The sequence below is a fragment of the Salvelinus namaycush genome, chromosome 11 (assembly GCF_016432855.1).
Source record: "Salvelinus namaycush isolate Seneca chromosome 11, SaNama_1.0, whole genome shotgun sequence".
In the NCBI taxonomy this organism is placed as follows: domain Eukaryota; kingdom Metazoa; phylum Chordata; class Actinopteri; order Salmoniformes; family Salmonidae; genus Salvelinus; species Salvelinus namaycush.
Genome location: NC_052317.1, coordinates 43,233,052 through 43,245,551, shown reverse-complemented (window position 1 = coordinate 43,245,551; position 12,500 = coordinate 43,233,052). Strand labels below are relative to the sequence as shown.

General features: G+C 43.6%; 1 pseudogene; it reads right to left on the bottom strand.

Moving 5' to 3' along the window:
- LOC120055430 overlaps positions 1 to 12,500 on the bottom strand; it is a 70,875-nt pseudogene that overhangs the window by 891 nt on the left and 57,484 nt on the right.

Here is a 12,500-nt window from a genome sequence, read left to right as displayed (position 1 = left end):
TACACAGTCTGACACACAATCGTCTTCTGTCATTATCGGACATAAAAACCCAACTAAAACACAGTAAATGAGTGATGAAATATGAATGGATATTCATAATGAGGGAGACTAAACTCTAAAGCATGTGGTCCTAGCCCTTGTCCCTGAACTCAGGCCTGCGAGACCCTGCGGGACACGGTCTGGTAGAACACGCCACGCAGCAGAGACGGGTAGTCTGGGACGCGGAACAGGTGGCGCTGGGCGTAGGTGACGTCGTAACTCCTCCCCCTGCTGACCAGCGAGCGCAGGTTGGCCTCGCTCACCTGGTGGCCCACGGTGATAACGTACAGCTCCACTCCCGCCTCTGACACCAGCCGCACGCGCTTCTCCAGCATCGCCTCGGTAATGCCCTGAGATCTCCCGTCAGAGAACAGCACCAGCTTCCTCTTCCTGTTCCCGCCCCCTGGCGTCTGGAATTGCTCCATGGCGAAGGCCATCGCCTTGGTAACGTCAGTCCCATCATTCTGGAAGGTGGCGGCCTCAATCTTACTGGTCAGCAGGGTGAGGTTAGAGGTCAGCACCGCCTCCATGCGGCGTTCGCGGCTGTACTGGCCCACGCCGACACGCACGGCAGTACGGCCGGACCTCTCGGCAGACAGGAAGCGCTCAGCCAGACGCTTGACGAAGGTCTTGCTGGAGTCAAAGTTCCTCTGTCCCACACTGGCTGAACTGTCCATCATCAACACGATGTCTGTGTCCGCTGAGAACGAGACTGGAGAAAGGAGGACAGAAACAACAGGAGAAACAACATGAAGACAATAACCTATGACAACACAATGTCCTCCCAGAACAAGATTACAAAGAGAAACCACAGGAGAAACCACGGAGAAACCACAGGAGAAACCACAGAGAAACCACAGGAGAAACCACAGAGAAACCACAGAGAAACCACAGAGAAACCACAGGAGAAACCACAGGAGAAACCACAGAGAAACCACAGGAGAAACCACAGGAGAAACCACAGAGAAACCACAGGAGAAACCACAGAAAAACCACAGGAGAAACCACAGGAGAAACCACAGGAGAAACCACAGGAGAAACCACAGAGAAACCACAGAAAAACCACAGGAGAAACCACAGGAGAAACCACAGAGAAACCATAGGAGAAACCATAGGAGAAACCACAGAGAAACCACAGAGAAACCACAGGAGAAACCACAGGAGAAACCACAGGAGAAACCACAGAGAAACCACAGAGAAACCATAGGAGAAACCACAGAGAAACCACAAAGAAACCACAGAGTAACCAAAGAGAAACCACAGGAGAAACCACAGAGAAACCACAGGAGAAACCACAGAGAAACCACAGAGAAACCATAGGAGAAACCACAGAAAAACCACAGGAGAAACCACAGGAGAAACCACAGGAGAAACCACAGGAGAAACCACAGAAAAACCACAGGAGAAACCACAGGAGAAACCACAGAGAAACCACAGGAGAAACCACAGAGAAACCACAGGAGAAACCACAGGAGAAACCACAGGAGAAACCACAGGAGAAACCACAGGAGAAACCACAGGAGAAACAACAGAGAAACCACAGAAAAACCACAGGAGAAACCACAGAGAAACCATAGGAGAAACCATAGGAGAAACCACAGAGAAACCACAGAGAAACCACGGAGAAACCACGGAGAAACCACAGAGAAACCACAGAGAAACCACAGGAGAAACCACAGAGAAACCACAGAGAAACTACAGACACTAATTCTAACCCACGCACATGTCTGAAGACAATGAGACTGGAGAGATCAGGACAGAGATGAACCACATGGTAATAAGCAGTTGACTTACTGGGACATTTGGTAACAAGCAGTGGACTTACTGGGACATTTGGTAACAAGCAGTTGACTTACTGGGACTTTTGGTAACAAGCAGTGGACTTACTGGGACATTTGTAGTTGGGACACTTCTTATCTGTGGAAGGAAATAGAGAAACCAAAATGAATAGGACATTTTCAAGTCAATGTTTTACAGAGTCTGTATCAGCACCAAAGGGTTCACTAGCGTGTGTGTGTGTGTGTGTGTGTGTGTGTGTGTGTGTGTGTGTGTGTGTGTGTGTGTGTGTGTGTGTGTGTGTGTGTGTGTGTGTGTGTGTGTGTGTGTGTGTGTGTGTGTGTGTGTGTGTGTACCTTCACAGATGCGTGTGGTGAGGTTCTGTAGAAAGGAGTCATCCAGCAGCTCAGCGAAGTTCTCCAGTACGAAGGAGAAGCCTGGTTTAGGGTCGCTCTTACAGACCACATCACTGAGCTGTTCATGGTTGGGCTGACGGCCAGAGTAGTCCTTCACTCCCAGACCACCCACCTGACAGAGAGAGGGGGGCAGGGTTAGTGTGTGTGTGTGTAATGGACGGTGCATTGTGATATGATGTTGCTGGTCGTACTAAAGCTGATGGGACTGACGTTACCTTACCTTGATGCCCTTCCCACAGAGCGTGTTGAGCGGTGTTTTATCTCTGGTGATATCAGAACGTCCGTCGGTGAGCACTAGGACCACGCGGTTCTCCTGCTGCAGACGGTCAATCATGTTGGTCAGAGAGAACTGCAGAGCCTCCCCTGTATAGGTGGCCTCGGCCAGCCAGCGCAGGTCCCGCACCGCCCTACACAGAGACACACACAGAGACAGGCACAGACACACACACAGGCACGTATGTTAAGTACTGCAGAGCCTCCCCTGTATAGGTGGCCTCGGCCAGCCAGCGCAGGTCCCGCACCGCCCTACACAGAGACACACACAGAGACAGGCACAGACACACACACAGACAGAAAAGACGGACAGACACACAGACACCGACACACCGACAGACACACACAGGCACGTATGTTAAGTACTGCAGAGCCTCCCCTGTATAGGTGGCCTCGGCCAGCCAGCGCAGGTCCCGCACCGCCCTACACAGAGACACACACAGAGACAGGCACAGACACACACACAGACAGAAAAGACGGACAGACACACAGACACCGACACACCGACAGACACACACAGGCACGTATGTTAAGTACTGCAGAGCCTCCCCTGTATAGGTGGCCTCGGCCAGCCAGCGCAGGTCCCGCACCGCCCTACACACAACATACAGGGTAATGATTGTGTGTGTGTGTGTGTGTGTGTGTGTGTGTGTGTGTGTGTGTGTGTGTGTGTGTGTGTGTGTGTGTGTGTGTGTGTGTGTGTGTGTGTGTGTGTGTGTGTGTGTTTGAGTGTGTGTATACTTACGGTTTGAACTCAGTGAGTGTGTGTCTACAGTTGTGTGTGTGTGTGTGTGTGTGTGTGTGTGTGTGTGTGTGTGTGTGTGTGTGTGTGTGTGTGTGTGTGTGTGTGTGTGTGTGTGTGTGTACTTACTGTTTGAGCTCAGTGAGTGTGTTAATGTTGGGGTCCGTGTGTGTGAGTGTGTGTGTGTGTGTGTGTGTGTGTGTGAGTGTGTGTGTGTGTGTGTGTGTGTACTTACTGTTTGAGCTCAGTGAGTGTGTTAATGTTGGGGTCTCCCAGTCTGACAGCCTCCTGGGCTCCATCCCCACTGTACTGCACCACGCCCACCCTGGAGTCATTAAAACCAAACTACACACACACACACACACACACACACACACACACACACAAGACAGAACAGACAGGGTTACTGGGGGCAGCTAATTAAAGATGTTTTTCCGAACTGCGAAAGTATGAGCACATGTATGAGTAAAATGTATAGCAAAATAAATTGCTGCCGTAGCTATTTTCAAAGTGTTTCATACTCTAGTAATCACACCAAAAAATATGAATCCCATAGCCCACCTCGTGCAGAAAAAGTGCCTGGGTTTAACTAGCTTCCATAGGCATAAAGTCAGATTCCACAGTCACAAAGTCAGATTCCACAGTCACAAAGTCTGACTCCACAGCCACAAAGTCAGATTCAACAGCCACAAATTCAAATTCCACAGCCACAAAGTCAGATTCAACAGTCACAAAGTCAGATTCCACAGCCACAAAGTCAGATTCCACAGCCACAAAGTCAGATTCAACAGTCACAAATTTAGATTCCACAGCCACAAAGTCAGATTCCACAGCCACAAATTCAAATTTCACAGCCACAAAGTCAGATTCCACAGCCACAAATTCAAATTTCACAGCCACAAAATCAGATTCAACAAAGTCAGATTCCACAGTCACAAATTTAGATTCCACAGCCACAACGTCAGATTCCACAGCCACAAATCCACAGTCACATAATCATATTCCACAGCGACAAAATCATATTCCACAGCCACAAAATCAGACTCCACAGCCACAAAGTCAGATTCCACAGCCACAAAGTCAACATTATGTACAAAAGCTTTTTGGTCTCAATGTCAGGCATAGAAATCCCCAGGGGAGAAACATTGGTTCAAGAAGTGGGGGGGGGGGGCGCTCGGAGGCGTCCACATGGTCCTAAAGCACACTGTCGAATTGCTTTATTTTAGATTTCAATGTGGGGGGGCCAGCAATGCACTTTCAGAATATGGGGGGGACATGTCCCCAGTGAAAGTTGCGCCCCTGGAACACCCCAAACCTTTTTATTCATGAGTCCCATAGGGCGGCGCACAATTTGCCCAGCGTCGTCCGGGTTTGGCCATCATTGTAAATAAGAATTTGTTCCTAACTGACTTGCCTAGTTAAATAAAGGTTCAAATAAAAATAAAAATAAAAAATTAAAATGTTTAAATCCTTCTTGACTGTAATGTGATTTGTTTATTATAAATAAAGTATGAGTAAAAGTATATTTTTAAAATAGTACTCACATGGACTTGCTGGTCCTTAATAAGGCGGTCTATGACGGTGATGATGAAGTCTTTAGCTAGAGCGAAGTTAGTGGAGCCGATACTCTCAGAACTGTCCACGATGAAGGCCAGGTCCAGCGGCCCACACTTACACTCTACATCATGACAGACATTAGACAGACAGACATTAGACAGACACATTAGACAGACAGACATTAGACAGACATTAGACAGACAGACAGACATTAGACAGACACATTAGACAGACACATTAGAGAGACAGACACATTAGACAGACAGACATTAGACAGACACATCAGACAGACACATTAGACAGACAGACATTAGACAGACACATTAGAGAGACAGACACATTAGACAGACAGACATACAGACATTAGACAGACAGACATTAGACAGACAGACAGACACATTAGACAGACAGACACATTAGACAGATGGATAGACACATTAGACAGACACATTAGACAGACACATCAGACAGACACATCAGACAGACACATTAGACAGACATTAGACAGACAGACAGACATTAGACATTAGACAGACATTAGACAGACATTAGACATTAGACAGACACATCAGACAGACATTAGACAGACAGACAGATATTAGACAGACATTAGACAGACATTAGACAGACATTAGACATTAGACAGACATCAGACAGACATTAGACAGACATTAGACAGACATCAGACAGAGTATGGGCATAATGGTGATTGGAGAGCTTTAAGATAAACTCAGAAGCCAATGAGATGATGGGATGGACTCACCACAGCACGCTGTAGGAAACAAATCAAACAGAAACACCATGTTAGGCATTCCAGTCTGTCTGTGTTTCTGTCTGTGTGTGTGTGTGTGTGTGTGTGTGTGTGTGTGTGTGTGTGTGTGTGTGTGTGTGTGTGTGTGTGTGTGTGTGTGTGTGTGTGTGTGTGTGTGTGTGTGTGTGTGTGTGTGTGTGTGTGTATATGGGGGGGGGGGGGGGGGGGGGGGGCAGACTTACAGCAAAGCTTCATGATGATATCCAGAATCTCACATTCCTGTAGATAACAGTTATATAGATGTTCAATAAATATAGATAACAGTTATATAGATGTTCAATATATAGATAACAGTTATATAGATAACAGTTATATAGATGTTCAATATATAGATAACAGTTATATAGATAACAGTTATATAGATAACAGTTATACAGATGTTCAATATACAGATAACAGTTATATAGATAACAGTTATATAGATGTTCAATATATAGATAACAGTTATATAGATAACAGTTATATAGATGTTCAATATATAGATAATAGTTATATAGATAACAGTTATATAGATGTTCAATAAATATAGATAACAGTTATATAGATGTTCAATATATAGATAACAGTTATATAGATAACAGTTATATAGATAACAGTTATATAGATGTTCAATATATAGATAACAGTTATATAGATAACAGTTATATAGATGTTCAATATATAGATAAGTTATATAGATAACAGTTATACAGATGTTCAATATATAGATAACAGTTATATAGATAACAGTTATATAGATAACAGTTATATAGATGTTCAATATACAGATAACAGTTATATAGATAACAGTTATATAGATGTTCAATATATAGATAACAGTTATATAGATAACAGTTATATAGATAACAGTTATATAGATGTTCAATATATAGATAATAGTTATATAGATAACAGTTATATAGATGTTCAATAAATATAGATAACAGTTATATAGATGTTCAATATATAGATAACAGTTATATAGATAACAGTTATATAGATGTTCAATATATAGATAACAGTTATATAGATAACAGTTATATAGATAACAGTTATACAGATGTTCAATATACAGATAACAGTTATATAGATAACAGTTATATAGATGTTCAATATATAGATAACAGTTATATAGATAACAGTTATATAGATAACAGTTATATAGATAACAGTTATATAGATGTTCAATATATAGATAATAGTTATATAGATAACAGTTATATAGATGTTCAATAAATATAGATAACAGTTATATAGATGTTCAATATATAGATAACAGTTATATAGATAACAGTTATATAGATGTTCAATATATAGATAACAGTTATATAGATAACAGTTATATAGATGTTCAATATATAGATAACAGTTATATAGATAACAGTTATATAGATAACAGTTATATAGATGTTCAATATATAGATAACAGTTATATAGATAACAGTTATATAGATGTTCAATATATAGATAACAGTTATATAGATAACAGTTATATAGATAACAGTTATATAGATGTTCAATATATAGATAACAGTTATATAGATGTTCAATATATAGATAACAGTTATATAGATAACAGTTATATAGATAACAGTTATATAGTTGTTCAATATATAGATAACAGTTAAATAGATAACAGTTATATAGATGTTCAATATATAGATAACAGTTATATAGATAACAGTTATATAGATGTTCAATATATAGATAACAGTTATATAGATAACAGTTATATAGATAACAGTTATATAGATGTTCAATATATAGATAACAGTTATATAGATAACAGTTATATAGATGTTCAATATATAGATAACAGTTATATAGATAACAGTTATATAGATGTTCAATATATAGATAACAGTTATATAGATAACAGTTATATAGATGTTCAATAAATATAGATAACAGTTATACAGTTGTTCAATATAAACTCAGCAGAAAAAGAAACGTCCTCTCACTGTCAACTGCATTTATTTTCAACAAACTTAACATGTGTAAATATTTGTATGAACATAACAAGATTCAACAACTGAGACATAAACTGAACAAGTGCCACAGACATGTGACTAACAGAAGTGGAATAATGTGTCCCTAAACAAAGGGGGGGTCAAAATCAAAAGTAACAGCCAGTATCTGGCGTGGCCACCAGCTGCAATAAGTACTGCAATGCATCTCCTCCTCATGGACTGCACCAGATTTGCCAGTTCTTGCTGTGAGATGTTACCCCACTCTTCCACCAAGGCACCTGCAAGTTCCCGGACATTTCTGTGGGGAATGGCCCTAGCCCTCACCCTCCGATCCAACAGGTCCCAGACGTGCCCAATGGGATTGAGATCCGGGCTCCTCGCTGGCCATGGCAGAACACTGACATTCCTGTCTTGCAGGAAATCACGCACAGAACGAGCAGCATGGCTGGTGGCATTGTCATGCTGGAGGGTCATGTCAGGATGAGCCTGCAGGAAGGGTACCACATGAGGGAGGAGGATGTCTTCCCTGTAACACACAGCGCTGAGATTGCCTGCAATGACAACAAGCTCAGTCCGCTGATGCTGTGACACACCGCCCCAGACCATGACGGACCCTCCACCTCCAAATCGATCCCGCTCCAGAGTACAGGCCTCGGTGTAACGCTTATTCCTTCGACGATAAACGCGAATCCGACCATCATCCCCGGTGAGACAAAACCGCGACTCGTCAGTGAAGAGCACTTTTTGCCAGTTCTGTCTGGTCCAGCGACGGTGGGTTTGTGCCCATAGGCGACGTTGTTGCCGGTGATGTCTGGTGAGGACCTGCCTTACAACAGGCCTACAAGCCCTCAGTCCAGCCTCTCTCAGCCTTTTGCGGACAGTCTGAGAGCTGATGGAGGGATTGTGCGTTCCTGGTGAAACTCGGGCAGTTGTTGTTGCCATCCTGTACCTGTCCCGCAGGTGTGATGTTCAAGTGTACCGATCCTGTGCAGGTGTTGTTACACGTGGTTTGCCACTGCGAGGACGATCAGCTGTCCGTCCCGATTCCCTTTAGCGCGGTCTTAGGCGTCTCACAGTATGGACATTGCAATTTATTGCCCGGGACACATCTGCAGTCCTCATGCCTCCTTGCAGCATGCAGATGAGCAGGGACCTGGGCATCTTTCTTTGGTGTTTTTCAGAGTCAGTAGAAATGCCTCTTTAGTGTCCTAAGTTTTCATAACTGTGACCTTAATTGCCTACCGTCTGTAAGCTGTCAGTGTCTTAAGGACCGTTCCACAGGTGCATGTTCATTAATTGTTTATGGTTCATTGAACAAGCATGGGAAACAGTGCTTAAACCCATTACAATGAAGATCTGTGAAGTTATTTGGATTTTTACGAATTATCTTTGAAAGACATGGTCCTGAAAAAGGATGTTTCTTTTTTTGCTGAGTTTATATAGATAACAGTTAAATAGATGTACAATAAATATAGGTAACAGTTATATAGATGTACAGAATATAGAGATAACAGTTAAATAGATGTACAATATATATAGATAACAGTTATATAGATAACATATGTTATATAGATGTTCAGGATATATAGATAACAGTTAAATAGATGTACAATATATATAGCCCACCCACTGGGGAGCCAGGCCCAGCCAATCAGAATGATGGGTTTTTCCCCACAAAAGGGCTTTATTACAGACAGAAATACTCCTGAGCACCCCTTCCCCTCCCCTCAGACGATCCTGCAGGGGAAGAAGCCAGATGTGGAGGTCCTGGGCTGGCGGGGTTACATTGTGAGGCCAGTTGGACGTACTGGCCAAATTCTCTAAAATGACGTTGGAGGCGGCTTATGGTAGAGAAATGAACGTTAAATTCTCTGGCAACAGCTCAGGTGGACATTCCTGCAGTCAGCATGCCAATTGTACGCTCCCTCAAAACTTGAGACATCTGTGGAATTGTGTTGTATGACAAAACTGCACATTTTACAGTGGTCTTTTATTGTCCCCCAGCACAAGGTGCACCTGTGTAACGATCGTGCTGTTTAATCAACTTCTTGATATGCCAGCCCTGTCAGGTGGATGGATTATTTTGGCAAAGGAGAAATGCTCACTAACAGGGATGTAAACAAAGGTGTGAACATAATTTGTGAGAAATAAGCTTTTTGTGCTTACAGTATATAACGCAGTTGTAACATTAATGCTTATTGACTCAATGTTTGTACAATTCAGTATATATATTCTCAGAAGATGACAGTAATGATAAATAATGTATTGTACAGTATATCATCTCATCTCCTCCTATAGTGTTAGTTTACAACCTGATGAAGTGTTATAGACTCCTAATATACAGTTGAAGTCGGAAGTTTACATAAACCTTAGCCAAATACATTTAAACTCAGTTTTTCACAATTCCTGACATTTAGTCCTAGTAAAAATTCCCTGTCTTAGGTCAGGATCACCACTTTATTTTAAGAATGTGAAATGTCAGAATAATAGTAGAGAGAATGATATATTTCTGCTTTTATTTCTTTCATCACATTCCCAGTGGGTCAGAAGTTTAAATACACTCAATTAGTATTTGGTAGCATTGCCTTTAAATTGTTTAACTTGGGTCAAATGTTTCGGGTAGCCTTCCACAAGCTTCCCACAATAAGTTGGGTGAATTTTGGCCCATTCCTCCTGACAGAGCTGGTGTAACTGAGTCAGGTTTGTAGGCCTCCTTGCTCGCACATGCTTTTTCAGTTCGGCCCACAAATTTTCTATAGGATTGAGGTCAGGGCTTGTGATGGCCACTCCAATACCTTGACTTTGTTGTCCTAAAGCCATTTTGCCACAGCTTTGGAAGTATACTTGGGGTCATTGTCCATTTGGAAGACCCATTTGCGACCAAGCTTTAACTTCCTGACTGATGTCTTGAGATGTTGCTTCAATATATCCACATCATTTTCCTCCTTCATGATGCCATCTATTTTGTGAAGTGCACCAGTCCCTCCTGCAGCAAAGCACCCCCACAACATGATGCTGCCACCCCCCGTGCTTCACAGTTGGGATGGTGTTCTTTGGCTTGCAAGCCTCCCCCTTTTTCCTCCAAACATAACAATGGTCATTATGGCCAAACAGTTTTATTTTTGTTTCATCAGACCAGAGGACTTTTCTCCAAAAAGTACAATCTTTGTCCCCATGTGCAGTTGCAAACCGTAGTCTAGCTTTTTTATGGCGGTTTTGGAGCAGTGGCTTCTTCCTTGCTGAGCGGCCTTTCACGTTATGTCGATATAGGACTCGTTTTACTGTGGATATAGATACTTTTGTACCTGTTTCCTCCAGCATCTTCACAAGGTCCTTTGCTGTTGTTCTGGGATTGATTTGCACTTTTCGCACCAAAGTATGTTCATCTCTAGGAGACAGAACGCGTCACCTTCCTGAGTGGTATGACGGCTGCGTGGTCCCATGGTGTTTATACTTGTGTACTATTGTTTGTACAGATGAATGTGGTTCCTTCAGGCATTTGGAAATTGCTCCCAAGGATGAACCAGACTTGTGGAGGTCTACAATTCTTTTTCTGAGGTCTTGGCTGATTTCTTTTGATTTTCCCATGATGTCAAGCAAAGAGGCACTGAGTTTGAAGGTAGGCCTTAAAATACATCCACAGGTACACCTCCAATTGACTCAAAGGATGTCAATTAGCCTATCAGAAGCTTCTAAAGGCACAGTCAACTTAGTGTATGTAAACTTCTGACCCACTGGAATTGTGATACAGTGAATTATAAGTGAAATAATCTGTCTGTAAACAATTGTTGGAAAAATTACTTGTGTCATGTACAAAGTAGATGTCCTAACCGACTTGCGAAAACTATAGTTTGTTAATTAACAAGAAATTTGTGGAGTGGTTGAAAATGAGTTTTAATGACTCCAACCTAAGTGTATGTAAACTTCCGACTTCAACTGTAGTAGTACTCTGAGGAGACGGGCTTCAGAACCAGGAAATGGCGGGATAGAGCGAGGTTGCCGTGGTGACGCTGAGTCACCCTACAAAATGACATATGAGAGGCCAGTTCTCCTTACTGAACAGCTTACTGCTGGAACTGCCCTCTCTGTTTCCCCCTGTCTCTCTGTTTCTTCCTCTCTCTCTGCCTCCTCCTGGTGTTTTATGAAATATTCCAGTCCTCTACAGGGTCTCCCCCCCCCCCCCCCTCTCTCTCCAGTCCTCTACAGGGTCTCCCCCCCCCCCCCCCCTCTCTCTCCAGTCCTCTACAGGGTCTCCCCCCCCCCCCTCTCTCTCTCCAGTCCTCTACAGGGTCTCCCCCCCCCCTCTCTCTCTCCAGTCCTCTACAGGGTCTCCCCCCCCCCCTCTCTCTCTCCAGTCCTCTACAGGGTCTCCCCCCCCCCCCTCTCTCTCCAGTCCTCTACAGGGTCTCCCCCCCCCCTCTCTCTCTCCAGTCCTCTACAGGGTCTCCCCCCCCCCCTCTCTCTCTCCAGTCCTCTACAGGGTCTCCCCCCCCCTCTCTCTCTCTCCAGTCCTCTACAGGGTCTCCCCCCCCTCTCTCTCTCCAGTCCTCTACAGGGTCTCCCACCCCAACTCACAGCGTCTGTTCTGTTTTCATCTCAGGAAGATATTCTAGACGCTTCCAAATGTCTTCTAAGAGTCATCCTACAAAATGGCGTCTGAGAGGCCAGACTGTTCTCATTACCGAACAGTTTACCGCTGGAACTGCCATCTTCTCTCTCTCTCTCTCTCTCTCTCTCTCTCTCTCTCTCTCTCTCTCTCTCTCTCTCTCTGTCTGTTACGCTCTCTGTTTCCCTCTTTCTCTCTGCTTCTCCCCCGCGCCCGCCCTCTCTCTCTCTCTCTGTTTCCCTCTGTCTCTCTGTTTCTCCCCCCCCCCCCCTCTCTCTCTCCAGTCCTCTACAGGGTCTCCCACCCCGACTCCCATACTAGTGTTCTGTTT